This window comes from Perissodus microlepis, chromosome 8, assembly GCF_051167445.1.
Source record: "Perissodus microlepis isolate ML-2025 ecotype Zambia chromosome 8, ASM5116744v1, whole genome shotgun sequence".
NCBI lineage: Eukaryota > Metazoa > Chordata > Actinopteri > Cichliformes > Cichlidae > Perissodus > Perissodus microlepis.
Genome location: NC_140468.1, coordinates 19,586,796 through 19,610,464, shown reverse-complemented (window position 1 = coordinate 19,610,464; position 23,669 = coordinate 19,586,796). Strand labels below are relative to the sequence as shown.

General features: G+C 42.5%; 1 protein-coding gene and 1 long non-coding RNA gene across 2 annotated transcripts in view; one reads left to right on the top strand and one right to left on the bottom strand.

Annotated features, from left to right (window-relative positions):
* Window positions 1-2,689, bottom strand: part of bahcc1b (BAH domain and coiled-coil containing 1b) — a 68,103-nt gene extending 65,414 nt beyond the window's left edge. Inside the window, exons 1-2 of the mRNA XM_084938067.1 lie at window positions 2,485-2,689; window positions 2,334-2,372 (exon numbers count right to left, since the gene is read on the bottom strand). The gene's annotated coding sequence lies outside the window, so the exon portion shown is untranslated. The remainder of the gene's footprint in view (window positions 1-2,333; window positions 2,373-2,484) is intronic.
* A 9,047-nt stretch (window positions 2,690-11,736) lies between these two features.
* On the top strand, window positions 11,737-18,624 carry LOC146381889 (uncharacterized). Its single transcript, XR_014801185.1, has 2 exons — window positions 11,737-12,288; window positions 18,322-18,624. It is a non-coding gene; the product is annotated as an uncharacterized LOC146381889 (long non-coding RNA).
* Window positions 18,625-23,669: the final 5,045 nt, after the last annotated feature.

Below are 23,669 nucleotides of genomic sequence, written 5' to 3'. Positions count from 1 at the left end.
CAGAGGGAATGGCTTGGGAACCAAATTAGTGCCTGTCACAGAGCCATATATCCGGCTGTAACCACCGCCAGGCCTGTACGGATGAGATGAAAGCACCGGCATCTATTTATGGGCCATCAAAACACGCAGGTGGAGGCTTTAATTATCATTACCATACGAACATAAACAGCCATATCGTGTGTGACTTTGCGCTGTTTGTGCTGTAAGTTTGTACTCAGCAAAGGGTGAGGAGAGAGAGGTGGGGGAGTAAGCAACTTTGGGAGATGTTGCTATTATACACACAAATAAGTGGATTAAATATAACGCGTGTCTGATGTGCAGCTGGGCCACTTTAGCCTGGTACCTTCTTAATTTGTGTATTTTTCTTTTAAGACGTCGACAGCACTTCCTCCACCGCAGAGACGTGTACATGCACTCACACACTCGCGGGACGTTGGAAATGAAAGACGCCTTTGTATTTCTCTGGTTGCTCACAAAAAATGTTCATATAATACAGAGTATCTCCACGAGGGACAGTGGGGTCAAGAGGTCACCCACTTTCTGCAACTAGCCACACAGCATTTCAAGAAACGCCACTGATTCCTTTAACCGGACTTCTTTTGCAACACAGGACTTTGCGTGACTCCATCACGGTGACGCACCAGCAGCAATCTGACTGAAGAAACAAGAGTTTCAGAAATCTTTCAACTCTGAGGAAGATGTTTTGAATAGTTTTGAACATACAGTCCTCAGGACGTCCTGGAGTCTGTTGCTCAAACCATAATGGAAGTCTCATTTTGAATGTATTTGATAATAATTACACAAATCACGAGATTGTGGATCATCTAAAACCCATCCAACAATAATTAGATTTGGAAGTGTGCTCACATGTGTTCAGAGATTGAGCTTTAAACAACTTTCAGTGTCACATTAAGTTAAACAAAATGTGAAAAATGTGAAGATAACTTTAACTATAATAAAGTTATTTAACGATATATATGTGTGTATGTATATATATATATATATATATATATATATATATATATATATATATATATATATATATACACACACACACAATGTTATTTTTTTTGGTCCATACAAAATGAACACTAATTAAAAGCTACATTATAATTGGAGCAAGCTTTATTCAACCTGCTAAAAAAAATTGCAGTATAATTTTAGATAATTTTGGGACATGAAATAAAATAAAATACTAGTAAAATAAAATACTAAATTACTAGTTTTTATTTTAGTTTTTAGGACAAACTCCAGATGTGTGTGTCTAAACGATCAGAATTAAAGGGAGTGTTTCGTTCAGACTTCCCGTGTCTGCAAACTGAAGTTTATTTTCTTTTCCTATAAAGCGTCGGTGTGTTGGCTCTACTTGGGAACTCTGGGAACTCTGCACGCGGGCGTGAACACTGTATTTGACTTCACGTAATCACGTCGGCCACAATCTTTCGTTAATTATCTAAACAATGGATGCGTCTTTGAACGTTTATTTTTAAATAAATAAAGCACAAGTACAAAGCAATAATGCAGTGGAAACTTTGTGGTGGTGGTGGGTGTGGGGGGGCTGGAAAGAGAAATCCCTGCATCAGTCTCCAAATCCAGGATCAGTCAAAACTACCCCCCTCCCCCCTTGCTGCCACTTTATCAAACTAAGGCAGAAATCAGACGAACTGCCTGCCAACGTTTTGCCCGTGTGTGTGTTATTGTGTGTGTGCGTGTGTGTGTGTTGCTGTGTGAACAGAGACAGAGGGAGACAAGCAGATAAACAAGAGCTCAGTGTAAGTGCACAGTTTTGCCGCGTAACTTAATATAACAGAAGAAAACCTGATAAATTATAACACCCAGCTAAAGGGTGTCACTCGAAGAAGTGTGTGTGTGTGTGTGTGTGTGTGTGTGTGTGTGTGTGTGTGTGTGTGTGTGTGTGTGTGTGTGTGTGTGTGTGTGTGTGTGAGAGGCCCCAACTGACAGACCTTCTCGCATTAACTTCATACTCTTAAAAGTATCCATCTGTGTCTGATGACAGATATCACGTTTTAGGACAAACCGTTGTTGGAATCGTTCAGCCTACAAAAGCGATTCTGCAACGTTTTGTGCGTTTTTAGATCTAAATAAATAATCACAGCTGTACAATCAAACATATACATAAATAAATAATTTCATGTACGCATACTCTACTGGACTGTGGGGCCACGGCTCAAAAAACGCTTATAGAAATGTTTAGGCTAGTTTTTAAAAAATGGCATTGAAAATACAAGAAAACACAGCGATCGATATATAGATATATATTTTAAGAAAGCACTCCTTGAATAACATCAAACACAAAACAAAATACCACCTACCTAATAAACAGATGTTCCCCCAAAGCGCCCAGCTTTAAACTAAAAAGGAAAGAAAATCAAATGAGTCTTTCTTCCTCCCCAAAACTTAAAAATAATCGAGCTTAACGCGCATTCAACTGTGTAGCCTTAAACAGTCCACCCATTTACTTACATGTTAACTCTTTTTTGCCGAATTTACCCACCGAGGGATTTCTCCCGTCTACAAGCGGCAGGATCTTCTGGATGTGAGTCTCCGTGAAGCTTGTATAATAGCAAATTTATGCCCGGATGACGCGTCCTCTCGCTCCCACAATGGAGCTAAAGCGCTGACATTAAATAGAAAATTGATGGAGAAACTCTCCCTTGCTCCCTCTCCCTCTCTTTCCCATGCACTCTCGTCTCCTGCAGGAGACTAGAAGCTTTCTTGCATTCTGTTTTTTTTTTTTTTTTTTTCCAGGGGAGGGGGCAAAGGGACATCATCAGGCATGCTTATATGAGTCGCGCACCAGGAATACTCCCACTCCCATTCCCACCAACAAAGGTGTAGCTTGAGCTCACACACATTTACTCACACACTCACACACGCACACCTTTTTCTCACCACTACTGTTTGTTTTCATTTGTGATTGTGCTGAACCGGATCTATGCGTGAAGGTGGAGCAGGAGGAGGAGAGCAGGCCAGTCACATATGCAACTTTCTGATATTTAGCTTTAAGAGGGTGTTTGTTTTGTTTTTTCACCAAACTGGCCTCCCATTGCTTCCTCCTCACTCCACAAGTTTGATCGGACTACTAAACTAGGTCTACCATTCATCTGCGTACCATGTTTTGGCCTATCACGGCGCTGTAATGGAAGGCAGACCACACCAAACTCCTTGTTTTTATTTGCGGAATAGTTCAAGTCTGGCACGAAAAGGAGCAATCAGTCCTTTCTGGAAATCTAATTGATAGGCCCATTTGTTTATAGTGGCGGTTATTTGGCAAATGGTAGGCCTAATTACCGCCTGGAGGTCACAGTTTACCCACCTTTCTTCTTTTTCTTTTCTTTTTTTAAATTCACCACTGGGTGCATCATTGCCTGCTCTGTATGTAGACGCTTTCCAGAGTTTCTAATTTTTTATTTTTTTGAGGGGAGGTTTATTTCTGAAGATAAGCAAAACAAACAAAAACAAAACAAAAACACCCAAACAAAACAACAACAAAAAAACCCACCGCCATACACACACGGCTTCAATTGTAAAGCGCTATAAACGTTTAGCGCGGGCGTTAAAGAGTCCGCGGTATTTCTGCGCGTTCGCCTCCGCCGCCTTTGATCAAGTCCGAACGGTCCAGACAAGTTTGCGCGTAAAAGTGAATTTATCTCCACGGGAAGGAAGTCGAGCCTGCTTCGCTGCGTCTGCTGTGGACTGAAAAAAAAAAAGAATCAGAGACGTGATTTCAAATGAAATCGCACGCGAAGACCGTGCTCCCTTTAGGAAAGGCGCTTCGCTGATAAAGCGGACACCTACGTACATAAAACCAGTGAGACGCAGGATGGAGAAGAAGCTTGGAAGTGATCGCAAACTAATGTTTGTGCCGCTTGTTTGCTGGGAGTCGCCTGTCCTTCACGGACAGCACCTCAGCCGCGGCTTTCTCCTCTTCTCCCCCTCCAGTGCAGCAGCCCCCACCACCACACCTCACTCATCCACCACACTGGCTGCCCCGCGGGTCACCGCTTCAGGAGCACCACGTCACCACGTTAACCCCTGCATCACCGCGTCCGCAAGCAGGGCCAAGAACCCCGTGGGCTTGTACAGAAGGAGGGAGGAGGGGATCCTCAAACACTAGGGTGCCGAGGACCTCCAAGCGCCCCGAAGGGCGGGTCCTGAGTGTCTCCAGCAGAAATGAGGAACAGGTTTCTTTTAATTTATTTCAATTCACCCAACTACAGTTCAGAATATCTGCGGTAATTAGTCTGCATTCGCTCATTTTTCTCTGTCTTTTTTTTTTCTTTCTTTCTTTTTAGTAACGGTTGTGAATTTTCAGCAATTACGAAATTTTAAATCTCGTCAACCGTGAAGTACCCAAGCCATATAAATGGTTACACAACGAACAAAAAGTGAAGTATTGCAGTCGAGAGGCTAAAAATAGTGAGCGAAGACATGAACATGCTCAAAGCAGAAAGAAAAAAAAAGATTTATATGACAACTCTTGGTTAGATTTTTTGGGGGTGTTGGTGGACTCGTCTAAGTAATGAAACGCTTTGACAATGTGACATCAGACGTTTCCATCCCAACAGCAAGAAATATGCTTTACCAGCCCCAGCAGGCAAATGCACTTAGACAAACTCAGAGTTCAAGCTAAGTAATTCTATTATGACTCTTCCAAACCACTGCTGCCCTCATCACAGTGTTGAAAAATATACACTATTCTCAAGACCAAAAGCAACACAATACATACATAAATCCTTCCAGTATGGTTTTGGCTCTGCCTCTGAAAGGATTTATGGGAAGGGGAAGTGGGTAGGTCACAGCATACCCCACCCACTGAGGAACATGACCTTCATTTGTCAATGGCCCGCTGTTGCATTGTGGGTCATGCAGTTTGGAAAAAGTTATTCTCATTCCATTTTACATTTGCATTGAAGTCAACACAAGCTCGTCTAAACTACATCCTATTTTAATTTAGGTGTTCCTGACATTTACACAACTTTTCTCTTTCCTTCTGCACGGCATTACACCCTAAAGCCTATATCTGTATCATCAAAGAAAAGAAAGTGCTTTCACTCTACTTCTGCCACTTCAAATGATTGTGTCTGTGTTTTTATCTCACACATCAGCTTCTTCAATTCTTCCACAAGACATCACAGAAACTCAATTGTTTGTTTCCTGTCACAGTTGCGAATTGCACTGTTTCAGCCGCCCCAGCAGCGCATGCACAAACTGAACTCGGACTAACCCGTTAAATATCTCCCAACCATGTCATCTCTGACAGAAAAAAACAAGAAGAATATTTCAACCAACGGCTCCAGCCTGAAACTCAAACCCCTCTTCCTCATTAAAACAATCACAAACAAAGCCAGTTTGCAACTAGTTCTACCCCCTCCCACTGCTCCACACTCTGCTCCTGTTGGGTAAACACACCTTAATAAGATACTATCAGAGGTGTCAGGTGGCTTTCACTCATGAATTCCTTCACATACATTAGCACCTGCTGGAACAAAGTTATTTCTTCGGGCAGTGACATGCCTCTGTTCCTTTGCTAGGAAAGTGCAAAAAACCCCAAAAAACATCTTTCTATGGTTTCGTGCTGTACTTTATTTATATATATATATATATATATATATATTAAAAAAGCCACACTGCATGTCATTATGCAGTAAACATATTTACACAGGAAACATCTGTAATGCTTGTTACAAAATACAGCAGCTGCAGAGGAGACAATAGTTGCCCTTTGGAGCTTTTTGGCGCGTGTTTGCAAGAAGCTTTTAAGCCGATCATGATGTTGCACGCATATGGCAGTATTGATAAACGTGGACAAATGTTTGAGATTTCCTCAGTTGATGTGATGCTTCTCATTTGCTCTGGTGTAATACAGTTGCTCATTCTTAACCCTGTTCTGAGACAGCTCGCCTGCGTGTGTGTGTGGACCCCTGATATTTGTGTGTGTGTGTGTTTGTATGTGTGCGAGACACAGCTGCAGTAGGTTAAGAATCAGACATTAAACCTGTCTCTGGTTCCCATTTGAGGCCAGCTCCTCTCTGGCAAATGAAAAACACTTCAAGGTGCCACCGGACCTGAAGACGGTGCCGGTTTCAACAGCTTACATGGTCATGTGATGTTTGGAGAACGGAGATTGTTTGCCCCATAGGCACACACACACACACACACACACACACACGCACACACACACACACAGGACTGCAAAGAAAGCCCCCAAGTTTATAGAGGCCTAGTGACCCCATAGGCGAGGCCAACTGGATAACCAGGATGGCTGCAAACGGGTGAGCTAAGAGAGCAAAGCATCCTGGGATATGACTTCTTGCCAGAGCACTAAATTCTTTCATCTATGTTCTCATATTGTAATGCATATCAGTCATAAAAGTGTGTTACATCACTGGGCACACAGTGGTCCCTTTCTCTTGAATTTGCCACGAAGGTCTCCGTGTCTTTATACGAGTTTGGCCTGTATGCATATTCTATGCTCCAGCATTAAAGCACAGTGTGCTGAAGTGACAAACAGAGACATCTCTTAAATGTCATGCCAGGCCATTCACCCCTCCATGCCATCGTCCATCCATCCTCATCTCTCTAAGCTTTTTTTATTGCAGCTGCTAATGTAGCAGCCAGAGCAGAAACAAAGCTAGCTTTGTGACCCCCTACCCCCTCCTCACTGTCTGCTGACGCGTTCGCTTGTTCTCCATGTCATCCCCTAGCCCTTGTTCCCCTTCCAATCTTTCACTAAAAACTTCTTTTCTTCCTTTTATAATCCCCCCCCCCCCCCCCCCCCCCTTCTTCTTCACATCTGCAGCAGCATCACGCGGCCTGGCGTGGCCGGCCTCGAGAGTCATGTGATCTCCGGGGTGGCTGTTGCCTGGGAGAAGAAAAGGCAAGTTTGTGTCAAAATCCATTTTTGGTCCAGCTGGAAGGTCACGGGTCATCTCAACTCTGATGTAATCAGAGTAAAAGTGAGTCGGCCCTTTTGTAGCTTGAGCTATCTTACCCCTCTTTTCACTGTCGTTAATACTTATCTTTCATTTCTTTGTAGCTTTTTGGCCTCCGGTCTGAGCTAAATATCTCTCTTCAAAGACTGATCGTGACTTTGATTAAAGATGCACAGATGTGGCTAGCAAAACCAAACATCAACAGAATATGAGAGACTTCAGCCAAACATGTCCGGGAGCTGGACGTTAACAGATAGACACGTCATGTAGACTTCTCATGTGCATTTTTTCCTCGAGCTGATGTTCCCAGTCTCGGGTAAGTATCCCCAGGAGTACACAGACAGGTTACTTCAACTAATCTGAAAAAGAAAGAATACAGTTGAATTACAAAAATGAGTGGACCTGTAACAGTTAACTAAAAATTATGGATATGTGGAATGTAAGAAAAAACTAAACAAAGCAAACAAACATAAATCGCCAAAAGAGGAGACAAAGAATTAAAGCAGTGAGTTAAATTAAGAGTTAGGATTAAGAGTTAAATCATTTGCTAATAGTATGCATAAACAGTTAAAAAGCTAACTACCATTAGGAGAAAAGTTAAATGAAGTGAAATGATTAGTTAGCAGTCTTGCTGGCAGTTGAAATTTTTAACTAAAAGCTAGCTAACAGCTGAAATTGTTTGCCAACAGCATGAGGAAATTGTTAGTTGACTGAATGTATGCTCAGTGGTCACTTTAGTAGCTAAACCATGCTACGTCTTGGTTGTTCTCAGAAACGCTTTAATTCTTTGTGGCCCAGATTCAGCAAGGTACTGGAAACATTCCTCAGAGATTTTGGTACATACTGTCATGATTGTATCACACAAATCCTGTAGATTTGTTGAATGGACATCCACAAGATCAGATGTGGTGACGTTGAGACCATTTGAGGACAGTGAACTTATTGTCATGTTCAAAACCAGTTTGAGATAATCTGAGCTTTGTGACATGCTGTGTTATCCTGCGGGAAGCAGAAAATGGATACATCGTGGTCTTAAAAGGATGGACATGGTCAGCAACAATATTCAGGTGGGCTTTGGCATTTAATTGATGCTCAGTTGGTACTAAAGAGCTCAAAGTTTGCCAGTGAAATATCCCCCTACACTATTCCACCATCGGCAGCAGCCTGAGCTCCTGAAATCAGTCGAATGTCACAGCAAAAATCAAGATTTTCCAATCTTTTATTCTCCAGTTTTGGTGAGCACATGCGAATGGGATCGTCAGACTCTATGTGGTCTTCTGCTCCTGCAGAGATGCTCTTATACCCTGCAAACCTTGGTTGTAACAAATGGTTATTTGAGTGTCTGTTGTCCTTCTATCAGCTCATAGCAGTCTAGCCATTCTTCTGTGATCTCTGGCATTAACAAGGCATTTTCTCTAAAAGAGCTGCCGCTCACTGGATATTTGCTCTCTTATTTTTTTAACGTTCTCTATAAACCCTGGAGATGGATGTGTGAGAAAATCCCAGTAGATCAGTTTCTGAAATACTCAGATCAGCCTGTATGGCACCAACAACCATGCTACATTCAAAGTCATTTAAAACACTTTTTTTAAATGCTGCAAGTCTTACTACCACTTGACTGGCTGATTAGATATTTGTGTTACATGCAGTAGAACATATGTACTTAACAAAGGGGCCAGTGAGTGTGTAAACTGGTGATTTTGATGAACAGCTGTTAAATGAAGTTCAAATAGCTAAAAGTTATGGATAGACGATTGAAATAATAAGCCAGTGGTGGCTGAGACAGTTCACTTGCCATAATTGGTAACTGGTAAACTGAGTGAAATCCATAAGTGTAAATGCCAAGCTGACAGTAACTTAGATCCAGTTTCAACTGGGGTCACATGAACCCATTTGAAAGTTAGATGTGATGTCGACAAAGGGATTCCTGAGTGACTCTGACAGGCCAGCGGGGGTACATCAGATGAAAAAGATATGGGAACCAGTCCTAAAGTTTAAGATGTTCCAAAACTGGAACTCACTGAGACAACACATGACTTTGTTCATACCATACATCTGCAGCTTAAAGCACAAACGCCAAATGCCCTGGTAGTTAAATCTCAGGTCACCACAAGCAACACAAATCTGCGTATTTTAGCATTTTTGTGCTGCTGCAGTGCAACTGTAACTTAATGCTACTCCGCTGTATCAGGAAGCACAAGTAAAGCCCATGACAAAGCTCCTCCGTGTACTGCAGCGATCATTCTCCGTAACAGCTGCGTGTGTGTATACACCCTCCACCGATCATGAGACTGAACCAATGTGGCAAAACCAGAGGCTGAATGAGTGAAAAGTTCAGATGATGAGTGTGCTGGTGAGAGGCAAGAGAGCAACATTTGGAAAAACTGGATCGTTTATGTGTTCTGGTTGCTGCAATTATGAATGTTCTGTTTTTGCTTGTATTTCAACCAAATACGCTTCTAAGAAAAACAAGAGGGGGAAAAAAGCGATTTGCTCTTTGGTTTCAACATGCATTTGTCCATTTCTCGAATATACAACAAAAAGGTTAAAAAAAGATGTTGACCTATGCAATAGAAACAAGTAATGTAATAGCAGTATCAGTTGGAGGGATACTGAAGTGACCTCTGTGATGACGAGTGAATGAAATCACATATGTTTATGTGGCTTGTTGAGGAAAGTACACGAAGCAGATGCATTAAACCATCCATCTTCCTCGGATGAAATTATTCTCCCTCTCTCATCACCCCCCAATCCCCTTCTCTCAGCCGACAATCGTCATCTCCAGCAACAAGTGGCCTCTTCCCCAGATGATTTTTTACATCCGTGGTAATGCAGTCTGTTCCTGACATGAAGCAGACTGTTCCCTGTGCTCAGGATTGATAGGTATACAAACACCAAGCAGGTTTACTGTACACAAGATTTTAAGAAGTGGTTGTACATGCACTCATTCTTAAATACACAAAACATCCACTTTTGACACCCCACCCCCAACACGCACACTTTTTCTTGATCAACCTGAGAAAGCAAGGCGCTGGAATAAATTTTTTAGTGCCGTGGTAATGTCGCAGAGCAGCGTGGCATCACAGTTAATAGGGAGAGAGTGGGGATCATGTGTAGGTCCCACATTCCCAAACCGAGCTACATGTTTAACCCAAGCAACTTCATCTTGTGCAATCTGAACAGGATATAACAGGCCTGAAAGTTCAGATGTCTGCACATAAAGTAAAAATAGATTTATAACAATGTGATATTTCTGTCTTGCAGGAAGGTTGGGATGGTGAGGGGGAGACCTGCCGGTGAGCACGGTTGCAGGATTTCTTTAGTGGAGAAAAGGTTGGTCACAGTGGTTGTGTGGTTTCTGAACTCCCCCCTCCCACACCCCCACTTCCTCCTCCTCCCAGGTGGGCTTGGTTTAAATTTGAAAGCGCTCCCAGTGGAGGAAAACAAGAAAAACACAAGTTTGGCAATTAATGGTAGTTAGTGTGCATTTTGCATCAAGTTACATCAAGTCCCCGCTTGTAAAAAGAAAAAGAAAAAAAACTTGATGTATTTAGTGTAAATGTTCTGGAGACTGACTCAACATGTCTAACAAGGCTGGTAGTGGCTGCCAGTGAGCGTGTGTGCACATCATGTGAGCAGAGCACTATTAGGCCTTTTTGGGGAGTTATCAATTAATTCGGGGTTAAAGTCCATTTGCATCTAGACAAAGGGGACATGGCCCATCCATCTCCATGCTGTGGGGGGGGGGGGGGGGGGGGGGGGGGGGGGGGGAGAAGGGGTAAAGACAGGGAAAGAGGTGAAGGGGAGGGTACATGTGCCTGTGTCTTTGTGTGTGTGTGGTGGGGGTGGGGGGGTAAAAGAGGGAGGAGGATGGTCCTCTTGCAGATAAATCTGTTACCCTCAGGGGTGCGTTTACATAGGTGAGGACTGACTGTTCTGCAAGCCAAGAGTGATTTATCTGAAAATACCACCACTACCACACACACACATACACGCATTGTTACACACTTATAACAATGCCCTGAATCAATTCCTTCACTATAGATGAAGCCGCCTGTTTCATCACCACCGTGTATCAGTTTGTGTATTCGCACAAAGCTGCGCGCTTGCTCTTATACATACATACGCGCACTGCATGTGCTCCTACTCATTCCTGAACAGATCCAGATTTTATGCTTTTTAAAATAAATACATAAACAATCCCAAAATCTATATTTAAAAGCACTGAAAGTTTATTTCATTTTGCAAAAGATTTCATTTTTTCTGCAGCTGCCTTCTGATCCTGCATGCAGGTCCTCCCTCACACACTAACAGAAAGGATTTCCTAGCAACGACTATAATGCACTCGCACACAACACACACGCACACACAGAGGATCAACGCGCTGGGGCTCCCTCCAGCTATCAGCGTGGGCTTCCCCCTCCTTCTCCTCCTCCTCCTTTCTCTCTCTCTCTTCTCCCTCGCTGCTGCTCCGCCGTTGAGGGAAGGAGGGAGAGAAAGAGAGAGCCAGAGAGAGAGAGATCCCCACTTCACAACTCTCCCCTGGAAGCCTCAGCTGCTGGCTAGACCGCGCGGTTACACAAGCAGCTTGCCTGCGAACAGGAATGGCGGCGTGCGGACGGCTCGTTTTCACGCCAAAGCGGCCACGGATCTAAACGGACAGACGAAGGAGACGAAGAAAAGCCCGTGTGCGCACGAAAGCCGCGGACGAAAACGGGAAACCTCTCTGTGATTTTCAAAAGAGAGCGAGGGAGAGAGGAGGGGTTGGGAGGGTAGGCTGTTGGGGGTGGGGAAAGGCTTGGAAATCCACGGATGCCCGAAAGTGCGCTTTTATTCGGTGCGTAATGACACGACGCGTCTCCCTCCCCGATTGCTCCGACGACTCGCTGTCGACGTGAAGAAGGAGGAGGAGGGGGAGCTCAACGTATGCGGCCGTGCCGGGCGAACAGCCTACCGGGGACGGTTTTTTATATCCAGATTCTATAACCGACACGGGAGCAGAGGGTACAGCCCCGTTGCGCGCAACACGGCACACATGGCACGCCCCCCTCTCGCCTCCTCCCCGCTCCACACTGAGAGGAGACGGGAGGGGAGGCGGGAGGGGAGGTGGAGGCGTTTGCTGGGGCGCCATTTTCAAAAGCCTGCTTTTGCCTACGAGGTGTGTGTTTTGCTGCAGGAGGGCTGCAGCCCGTCCTGCCTTCTCATGTTACACACTTATCTGAGGAAGGAGAGCACGGACTGAAGAAAACAAAGGAATGTGGACAGAATCTCCACCACGCCATCTATTACTCTTTTCACTTTCTCTGTTTGTTTGTTTTTATTCTTGCAAAAGGTGAGGAGCTTTAAGATTTCATTCTGGGGAGGGAGGGGGTTATTTACAACAAGCAGCCGCAAATCAGCAAGGCCGTGATATCAGCGCTGGAGTTAGGTGGAATTTGACTTTTCCATACAGTTCGTTTCTGACGTAAACAAACAAAAAAGCTAAGCAGACTTTAACTGTAAAAGCTATAGATGGAAAAAAAACTATTTTTAAACTTATAAAAAAAAATCCTGAGCTCGTTTAAAGCTATAGAATATTATTGCAGACTTTAAAATATTGCAATATTTTTATAGTCTATTTAACCTGTAATTTTGCGGTCATTTTTCCTTACAAATATATATAAAATATGACTGAATTTAAATTAAATATATTACCGTTTCACTAAGTACTATGAGGCACAACCCCCTCACCCACCCGGCAAATAAATCGATCATCGTAGCCGAGGTTTATTCGCCATGTTGAGATCCTTTGTGTGTGTGTGAGAGAGTGTGTGTGTGAGTGCGTCTAACCTTTCTGTTAACTCAAAAATATAAACATAATATTATACATTAATAATGCTTTTAAATGTATAAATACAAAAACAAGCTAAATAAAAGGAAAGAATTAAGATATTAGTTGCATCAAACAGAGCAGGACTCGCACAACAACCTTCACCAAATCTGACACCAGTGAGAGAGTAATATTTTCCCACCCAAAACAATGATGATTTCATCGCGTGTGTGTGAGAGAGAGAGAGTTGGTGTGTGTGTGTGTGTTTTCCACATTGAAAGATTTAATTTTAGGGAATTCTCCTCTCGCCCTGCTTCTTCTGATCTGACGTTGTATCTTTTTATTAAAGCCTACAGTCCTCAGAAAAAGCAAGAAAAAAATCTAAAATTACAAGCTGGCTGCAGGAGTAAGCCCGTTTTACATAATTACATACGGTGGACCGGTCTGCTCACTTTGAAGAACACGCTTTTAGTTCTCCTAATCATCAGAGCGCGTGCAACAGCCGCTCATTAAAATGCGCCGATATTATCCTTATTATCTTATTCGCACTTTTTACAGTTGGGTTTGAATATTTTTGACAAAAGGCGGCGTTTTGTTTGCACTTCTCCGATCGTTTGTTTCGCCGTCAACACACGCGAGCGCCGAGAGTTTGGCTGAGGAGTCTCTTCTAATGAAAAACGCCTTTAAACACGTATCCGCATTAAGCTGATTTTGGCTGACATTCAGTCAGTTTGCACCAAGAAAAAAAAAAGAGTAACCTGCGCGTTTCTGTGGCTGTGAGGAGTTTCCGTGTTGGTGAAGTTAATTCAAAGTGACTGCAGCAGGACAGGCAGCTCTTCTGTGGCAGCACGATGAGGCGATAATAGCAATAACAACTATTACACAACACGGAGAAGGGGGGAAATAAGGGGACTGAGGGAAACATTACAGCAGACAGCAAGCAGTCGTGGAAGGGTGACTTTAAAACATATATATTTATTTATTTATTTATTATATATATATATATTTTTTTTCCTCACAGTGTGTTTGATAAGTGGACCTCACTGTGATTTACAGATACCAAAATCCCAATAAAACTAAACTACTACTATTACTAATAATAATAATCATTATTATTATTGTTATAAAAATAATAATAATAGCATTTACTGTGAATGTTTTTCTTTTGCCTAGCTACCTAAATCATTCAATTAAAAGCGTATATTTGACCATTTTCATTTAAATTATTAATTTAATTCATAATACAAAATATATCAATAAAATCCTGCATTAATAATGTGAATTTAAAAAACACAGTAAAGATATATAATAAAAAGAAAAAATAATAATAGTTGATATTTTAAAAAATACATAAAATGAAGCAGCTGTAAAAGTACGTCAATGTAACACGCTTACAGTCAAGCCAGTATAACGTTTATTTACTTTTTAAATTAATTTAATTAATTTTTATTAATAAATTTAAAAAACTTGACCAAAAAAAGAAAAACAATTTACTGTATCAGAGCCGAGATTTGAGGCTGTTTATTGTTGTGAGCTGAAGTTTTCTGTGTGTGTGTGTGTGTGTGTGTGTGTGTGTGTGTGTGTGTGTGTGTGTGTGTGTACACCTTAAGGTTACAATTTTTTTTTTTAATATGGTCATTTTTTTTCTGCTCTTGTTTTGGTTCTATTTTTATTCTTTTAAATGTTACAGTACTTACATTTCACGAAGCTGTAACGTGTATCTTAATACCCGTCTTGCTCTGCTATGGGGAAATTTGCTTGGGCTGCATACAGCACATCACTGCTTTTCTTTTTTCTCTCCTCTCTCGCATAAAAACTCACAGAAACAAACAAATAAACAGGAAACTAGAATGAAGACGAAACAGCCCGAGCAGATTTGACGTTTATTCGAAAAAAAAAAACAGCTGACTAACTCCAAGACTTAAGTGTTTTATCATTTTTATTTTGTCGTTCAGTTCCTGTCTTTGAGTCACAATGAATATTCATAAAGTAATTAAAACGAGGGGGGCGGGGGTTACATTGTCAGCCGCAGTCTGGGTGCCTTAAAGCGATGCTTGTGTGTGTGTGTGTGCGTGTGACTGTAGTTGTTGTAGCCCGGTCGGGTCTACCTGAATTATTAAAAAAAATAATAATAAAAAAAAAATTTGCAAGACAAACGTCACAGCTTTGTGTGTGTTTGCGTGACTGTGTGTTTGAATATATGCAAACCTGAAAGAAGTCTGCACCAGATGGCTTCTACTGAATGTAGTGCAAATGTCCGTTTTTCTTCTTTTAGATTCCACTATCAGTCGGGTGGAGGGTTTGTAGGGTGGGATGGGTCCACAAGGAGCAAGCAGCAAGCAGCAGCAGCGGGGCATGCTGGGATGTGTGCCCGCTGAGGTGCTTTTTAGCTGCCGGTCGAGGTCTAAAAACAGCAAGTTTTGTCGGCATAACCCGGAGACGTTCTGGGTGTCAAGGAGCTGATTTAGCTGCCCTGCGCGGTCCTCCTGCGGCACTGATGGGCGTCACGCAGCCCATCCATATCGCCGTAATTGCATCGCAGACAATTAAGAGGCAAATTAACAAAGTGGTGGGCCCGTGAAGTGGAGTAGCCTACAACTGAGTCAAATGGGCAGCACGTGAAATGTTAACAACTGATCATCTGGGAAGAAAGAAAAAAAAATCCCACTACATGGTCAGCTTTGCTTTGGAGAAATCAGACACACGCGGAGGCAACTTTTCAGCCTTGTTTGTTTACAGTTGTTAACCGTCTTCTTTCGATCACTGTGATTATCAATAAGTGCTTTTACATTTATAAAATCTATTTTAGATACGTCAATATACGGTTGTTGCTCCGCTTTACATGAGCAATGCACATTATTCACTACCAGTTGATTGTTTTGTAAGACAGAGGCGGAGCTGAGAGGAGGAGGGGGTGAGGTGCGGGAGGAAAGGAGTGAGGGGGGGGGGGGTTCTTGGAGGAAGAGGGGGGAGGGTAAGGTTGCCCTCTCTTCTCCTCTCCTCTCCATACACACCACCTCCTCCTCCCACTCCAGTTGCACTGGGACGGCCTGAGACAGAATCCCCCCTCATCCACCTCGCTCCACACACACACACACCCTATAGCGAGAAAGGCACCCAGCAACGAAATACAATGCAAACTCAATTAAACGCAGTCTCCGCCGTGATTTGCCGCAATGAATGATAAATTGGCGGGTCGTTCTCACACTGTAGGATCTGGACGAGCTGCGGTAATAGGCGGGATGGTTGTGTAAAATATGCGCAGGGACTAGGTTTACCAAATTTAGTCCAGGAGGGGGCGGCAAGGCCGTCTGCGCCTTTTGTCCGGGAATTCCTGCTCCAATAGCCAGGTCTGTGCCTAAAAGCGCGTGTTTAAGGTCAAACTGCTACATGGGGGCCAGAACTGGCACATTGTTACCAAGAGAGCGAGAGAGGAAATAAAAATGTATTTATTTACGTCTTTTGCATATTGTGAGAATGCTGAATAATTTTGCAGCTGTCTAGCGTGAAATTAGTACATGGCAAAAAAAAGGGTTTAGCAGTAAACGATGTAAACAATAATTACGAATGCAGGGAGAGCCCAGTCAGAGGGGAATGGAAGGTGGATTGTGTGTGAACCACGTGAACTCATTTAAAAATATTCTTTAGGCGCATTCACAGTCCTTCGCGTGAAATCTGCAAACTGTGCGTAAGTTTTAGGATCAGCGGGGAGAACTAGAAATAGAAAGAATGACTGACTATTCGGGAACGGGGGTCGATTATTAATAATTATGAGATGGCACTGAAATCTTCTAAAAGGTGTGTGTCAGTTATTACTGAAACCAAATGTGAGCAGGAACGTGTGGCCCCTTTTTTCTAATTACGCTGTAAATTAAACTATGAAATAAGAGACTAATTTTGATCAAACAATTAAAAGGACCATTTATATAAATCAGCTGTGATGAATAAACGATGAATTATCGTTTGGACTGATCCCTGACCAGCTGTTGTGTAAAATTCCACACCACGTTTCCCTTCAATCAGCTGTTTTCGCCATCAGATAAAAACTGAAATTCAAATTTCAGCACTTCCTCTGCAGCCTCACAGCCTTCTGTTAATCAGAATATGAAGAAAATACCACAAAAAAGATCACATGTTAAAATATAATACGTATCATATTATAGGTGAACTTTCATTTCACAGCAGTTTATGAAACTACCCGCATGAACTGTGATAGATATTAGTCAGATTCTCCGAGCGAGCGTGTAAATACATTGAGGTCAAACCACAACACTCGGTGTCTGACTCATATTCATAGTTCATATCACAGCAAGTGGGATCTCCCTGTTGTCAAATACAGGAGCTTATAGTAGTAGTAGAAGAAGAAGTGAAAACCATAATGACTTCTTTTTGTTTCTTCTTTCTTTAAACGTCACACTTTTTGTCCTATTCATGATGCAAACTTTTTAAACCCGAGATTTGAGCTGCTCTTCACATCCGGCTCTGCTCCCTTTGAGACAGTTCAATTCTCTCCTTACTCGGGGTATAAAGAACAACAAGCACACTATTCATTTGTGAACAAATCTGCACATTCCTCCTTTTTTCTCCTCCTCCTCCTCTTCTCTGTGACATTTTTTCATACAAGCCTTTCCCTTCAATTACCTTGCTGTGCTGAAAATCACTAATTTAACAATAGGAAAAAATAAAATAAAATCACTCCAGCGTTTTGCTCCTTGGGTTTCTTCTTCACAGACACCAACATGCTGGCATGATGAGACCCAACGTGTTGGAACAGGATGCAAAATATTATCTGTAAAGTGAGGAATGATGACCCACTTACACTTTGCGGGAGCGTGTGGAAAAGCTGCACAGAGACAATGTGACTCGGGATTTATTTTTTATTTGCATGTTTTCCTCTGTTTTATTTTGTTTTTTTAAAAAAAAGGAAAACCTCAAATGAACAGATTCATAAACAAATCAAATACTACAATTTCAAACAGATGTGCGTAATTGCCTTTGAAGTCTGACTGCGGCACGGGATACCTAATATTTAGGTTTAGATGGGCAGATCTGGATGTATTCAGCCAAAAAGCTGCGAGGAGAGAGCTGTGTATCATGGCAAAATATTGATTTTGCAGTAGCCTGAGAAAGACAGACGAACACTCACTCACTCTTTTTCTTTCTCCCCCCAATTCTACACCCCCACACCCTTACCTCCCCACCTCCTCTCTCCTCTTTATTCCATTAATCTCTCAGAGCGGTGTAAGATACTGGAGGGTTAGTGTAACATTGTGCGGCTCTAATATATTCCAGCCCTCAGTTTGCCTGTGGCATCCATATGTTTAATTCCACTACAAATGTTTCGACAGCAAATGAAACTTGTTTCTTTCCCCCCTTTTTCCTCCACATTGGGTCGACGTTTTGTAGAAGGAAATTTATATATATATATATATATATATATATATATATATATATATATATATATATATATATATATATATATATACGTGTGTGTGTGTTTTAGATTAACTTTTTTTTTTTTTTTTTTTTTTTTACTTTTTGTCTCTGCATCACAAGGAGTGTGTGTGCAATTCAAAAAAAAAAAAAGAAGAAGAAGAAGCACAGTGACGCTTTATTTAATTGGTTGCCGACCACCTGGAGATTCAACATTTCCCCTGGCTGATTTCAGACTCCCTCACACCAATGTGACGTCTATGGCTGAAGAAAAGACAGATGAAAAGGGGTGGGGGGGGGGGGGGTTAATCTGCAATTCAAAAATTCATATAGTGTTTCGCGGATTGCATGCTGTTATTTTCTGTTTTATCTGCAATAATTTATAAGTCATGCTAACGTTTTCAAATAAAGATTTTAAAAAGCAAACGTATGTTTTAACTCTTTTTTTTTTGGTTCTTTTTTTTTTGGACATCTAATTGCACAAAGTGCTCAATAAACAAGCACATGACCTGCAGGTGTGTGTGCAACACTGGACACCGTCTGCAAGACACTACGCTCTCTGTATTAGTCTCTCTCTCTCTCTCACACACACACACTCACGTACACACACACACACAGACAGACAGACATCAGGATCTTGTGTGTGCAGAGAGATGTGGCGACCAGGAAGGAAGGAGGCCTGTGAGGTCACCAGGGGAGAAAGAGGAGGAGAGACGATAACAGACTCGAGAGGGTAAGAGAAAGCAAGTGGGGGAGCATGTGTGTGTGTGGGTGTGTGTGAGAGAGAGAGAAGCAGGGCAGGGGTGGCAGGAGGTTTCCAACGTGTGCTTCCGGTGCAGAATAGCCCATTCATCATTCTCACATGGTGGGTTTACTTTGCCAGTGATAGAGAAAGGGGTGAGGAGCAGCACTACAGGGGGAATTAATGTGTGTGTGTTGGAGGAGGGGCACATCCACTGAGAAGTGGACCGATGACCACACCAGATGTGAAGGTGTGTGTGCATTTACCCTTGTGTGTTTACGTGGTGAAGTGTGCCACAGAGTCAGATTTACTCCATCTTCCTTCACCCCTAGCTGACATACACGTCATCTCCCACCTCTCCTGCCTCACCTACCAGAAACTGGACACAGACACACATTCAGTTCCTGCCTTTCTGCATTCCTCTATAGGATGCAATCACACACGCACATGTGCAACAAACACATGAACGCTCACGTTGAATCTGAGCTTCATTTTAAGGGTGTTGGCTGCTGGTGAGGTCTTGTTGTAGATGACATCACATTAGACTTGAGTGTTTTCAGAGTGGGGTCAGATGACACAACAGGTGATCTTGTCACAGTTTTAAGCAGACCTCCAGCTTCCACGGCCACAAGAAAATACGCAACCGGCCATCCTTTAAGAAGAAGAAGAAGAAGGGAGGGAGGACAAGGAGGTCAAAGGCTGGAGGAGTAGGTGGAGGACAGATGAGGAGTCCTTTCCTCTCTCTTAGTGTAAAGTGACTTCACACCCCTTCTCTGCCTTTCTTCAGGTTTCTTTGGCCTGTTAAATTCTGAGTCAGCTCAACTGGAACGCCTGGTGCTTCTCAGAGGCTGTCTGCTGACCTCTGACCAGCAACATCAGCTGCTTTTGTGCTCTGTGGAGCCTTATAGGATGGACCACAGCCTCCCCTACTGGCCACATACCAAAGCACACTGTGAGGGGGGAAGGGGGCTAGGCGTCTGATCCTGAATCATCTGAACCTCGTTAAGTAAACCAATTAAAGGATCCGTAAGATTAAAAGTTAGCAGAGGAGGTGAGATTTGATAGAAAACATGATACATGACTTTTCCCCCCAGTTCTTTGAGAGGAAATGGTGAAGGGTGAGAGTGGGGACACCGAGGCGAGGTCACTGCTGTAACTGGGAATTGGGAACACCTGTGGGATTCTGGGAGTCGTCATATCGCAGACATGCATGAATAATACTCAGATATAGCGTAAACGTGGGCGCGGGGGTCTCTCTCTCTCTCTCTGCCTTTCTCCTGCAAAACACACTCACACTCACACACACGTTTTTCTCTGACCTTGTTTGGGGTCGCACAGAGGGGGACTGAAATGAGTTTCAAATGTTCACATTATTTATTATTGAGTATCATCTCACTGTACAAATCCCTTACAGATGTTAGCCCCTGGTGTGTGCTTGTGTGTATGTGTGTGTGTGTGTGTGTGTGTGCGTTGAGCCGTGTGTGCCTGGTTCACAAATGCAATGCAGAGAACGCGGGATACTTTTGAAAAGGAAGTTGGTATGTTAGTGATTGGTACATCTTTGTGTGTGTTTGTGTCGGGGGACGAGGCTCTGAGTGACTTGAGAAGAAATGGGGGATGATCTTTATGTGGCAGCTTATTTGTTTTTGAATGCAGGAGGCTCAGAGGCCCCTAAGTAAAGGCATCAAGCACAGGGCAAGAGGGGCATCCGTCACTGTACTGTCAGCAGACACACACACACACACACACAGAACAACGAGGCAGGAAGAGAGAAAGACACACGACCTGCTCCGTCTTGTGATCAGCCCCCTTGTGAGCTTCATTTGAGAGAAAGTGGCTTCTCTTTTTCGCGAAAGAGAAAACAAGAGCGGGATGATTAGTCACACAACAGATGAAGTTTCGGTGATAAAGAGCACAAAGAGTGGAAAAAAAAGTAAGAAGTGAGAAATGGATGCGATCCGGTTACAAAACCAAGAGGAAAATATGGTCAGAAAACCTGTAATTTTTGGTGAGGGCAGTTTACAGGCTGCAAAACGAGCACTTTGTATTAAGACCGCTTATACCACTTCTAAATAAATAAATGAAGGCTATTCAGACGTTTAAAAGAAAACTCTTCACCGCAGCTCAGCAGTTGAGAAATTAAATGAAATATTAAATTATTTTGCATCATTATTCAACCAGTGAAGACGACACGTTTGAAATATTAAGTCTGTAGATGCACTAAAATAAAAAAGTGTCACCTTCCTTGGTTATTAAACCCCATTTTTAAAAAAAGGGTAACTAAAAGCTCAAATAATTTAATCCTGACCTGAACAAAAATATTTTTACTGTAACTATTCAGACTAGTAGAAATTTGATATTAAAATTATATTTAAAAAAATGTTTAAAATGTGGAATTTCCTTAAATATTTACCCCTTTATTGTTATTCTCTGTATAATAGTGCAACAGAATTAGAGTACTCTCCCATGCTGGTGCTAAAAGAAAGGCAAGCAGTGATCACAATAAATAACATACATACAGAATAAAATGTACAATATGTGCAGAGATAAAATAAATAAATACAACAAATGTATATGTGTAAAATAAAAGGAGATGATCAGATTTGGTGTACTAAGATGCAAAATTTTACAAAAATCTAAAAAAAATAAATAACTGTAGCTATTTCTCAATATTGAGTTTAAAGGAATTAAAAAAATTCCATATGAAGGTGGGGGGAAAAACAAACACAAAAACGAAACCTGTGTAAAGACAGAAAGTCTGACTTGCGTGAGGCTGAGGGGATTACACATTTCTGCCTGATGAGCTGCAGTTTGTCTGAGGTCTGGTAGCAATGAAACTCTCTTAAAGGTCAGCGGTGAACTTAGAAGAGAGGACGACTGCTGCTGCTGAAGGCTGGTTGGTCATCGTGCTCGCCTCGGGACAGAGGGTCAGCTCCATCACCGCCTGGGTAGTACTAGTGACCTTTCTGATGTCAGAGTAGGGGAGTGTGTGTGTGAGTCTGGATGCGGCCTGGCCTGAAGGAGGATTGAAGGCAGGTCATATATAAATGTGGCCACATGTTGAGCAGGGGTTGGATATCACCTCTGCTTTGGATTTTTTGTTTTGTTTTGTGGGTGGTTAAGAATTAGCTATAAGCAAGTAAATAAGGAACCCAAATACATGCATATAGAGGAGAAAATGGAGGAGGGGGGGGAGGAGGAGGGGGACTTTGGTACTTTGTAAAACACCTCGGGTTTCTGTTTTTGGCCCACACACTAGAGAGTCCTTGGCAGAAGCTAAATGGACGAAAGTAAATAAAAGTGGCCATTATGTGTGTGCTCCAGTAAATAGCTGCTCTCTTGTCTCTCTGTGCTTCAAAAAGAGGGGCGGAAGATGTGATCACGAGGAAAGCCCGTGTCTTTTCTTCTGCAGTCACTATAGAGGGAGTGAGGGAGGGGGGCCTGGCAGTCCTCTTCTGCCTCCCCCTTCTCCCCCCACTGCCTTTTCTCCTCTCTCTCTCTCACTCTCTCCTCTCTCCCCCCTTTTCTCTTTCTGTTTCCTGTTCCTCTCTAGTTCGCTTCTGTCATCCCCTCTCCTGTTCGTCCTCCTCCTCTCACCGTTTCCCCGCTGCTCCCCTCATACGTTAAAAATCCCAGCTCTGCCCGCCCAGTGTTTCTCAAACATGCGGGAAGGGAGAGATCAATGGTGTCCTCGGAGAGAGAATTACACCGCTGAATTTCGATGAGAGCAGAAGAAAGGAAGAGGAAGGGAGAACAAGTAGAGGCAGGGAAGGCATGTGAAAAGGGAGAGAGGGAAGGAGGATAGTATGTCTATCGTTCAAGGGAGAGAAAGAAATGGGAGGAATGTGGAAAAGTATGTAGGGGACTGAACCAGGGTGCGTAGGCCCTTCCGAGTCTTGATACTGAAAATAGAGCAAGAAATAATTAAAAATTAAATAAATAAGACTATGATGCTGAAAACGAACCTCAGTGAGTGCGTTTTGAGGTGTTTGGATGTGCGCTTTGGCAAGACTGAGATGACATTCATAACTGTGAGACTCGGGCCATAATTTGTGCTGACAAATGAATGGCTGTGCATGTGTCTTATTTGCTGGGATTTAACAGATATTTCCTGTTTATAGGGCGAGGAGCCGCATCCATTAACACACAAGTATTAAGAGACAGAGAAGAACAAAAAAAATAGAAAAAACAAACCAAGCAGCTGTTAGTTAAGATTTGCATCATCAGTCACTCTTTTTCCATCCTGGCGTGATGTTATTGGGGATGTTAACACATATCTGGAGTTGTGAGTTTGACTGTGACCTACGATCTTTGCTCAGATTTTTCATATTAAGGCCTCAGCACCCTAGAAGGAGAATTGCAAAGGGGCTGGAACCAATCCCAGCTGTCATAGAGTGAGAGGTGGGACAGATCCTGGACTGGTCCCATTAACAGGGCTAACACACGCGCACAGAGACGGACAACCAAACCGATCCGAACTAAACCAAACCAAAACAGACTAACAACCACACTTAACATCCAATTTAGAATAGCTTGTTGTTATACAAGTTTTAGATATGAAAGTAAAAGTAAACGGCGTGCCTAATGAATTGCTCCTACAAGAAATATTACCTCCAGTTTAACTTTTAAAATCACCCAGAGACAGCAATTTTTAATTCCCTTTTTAAAAAACATTCCTTTTGATGCATTCCTAATGTGTATTTATTTAATTATTAGTTTAATCTTTATT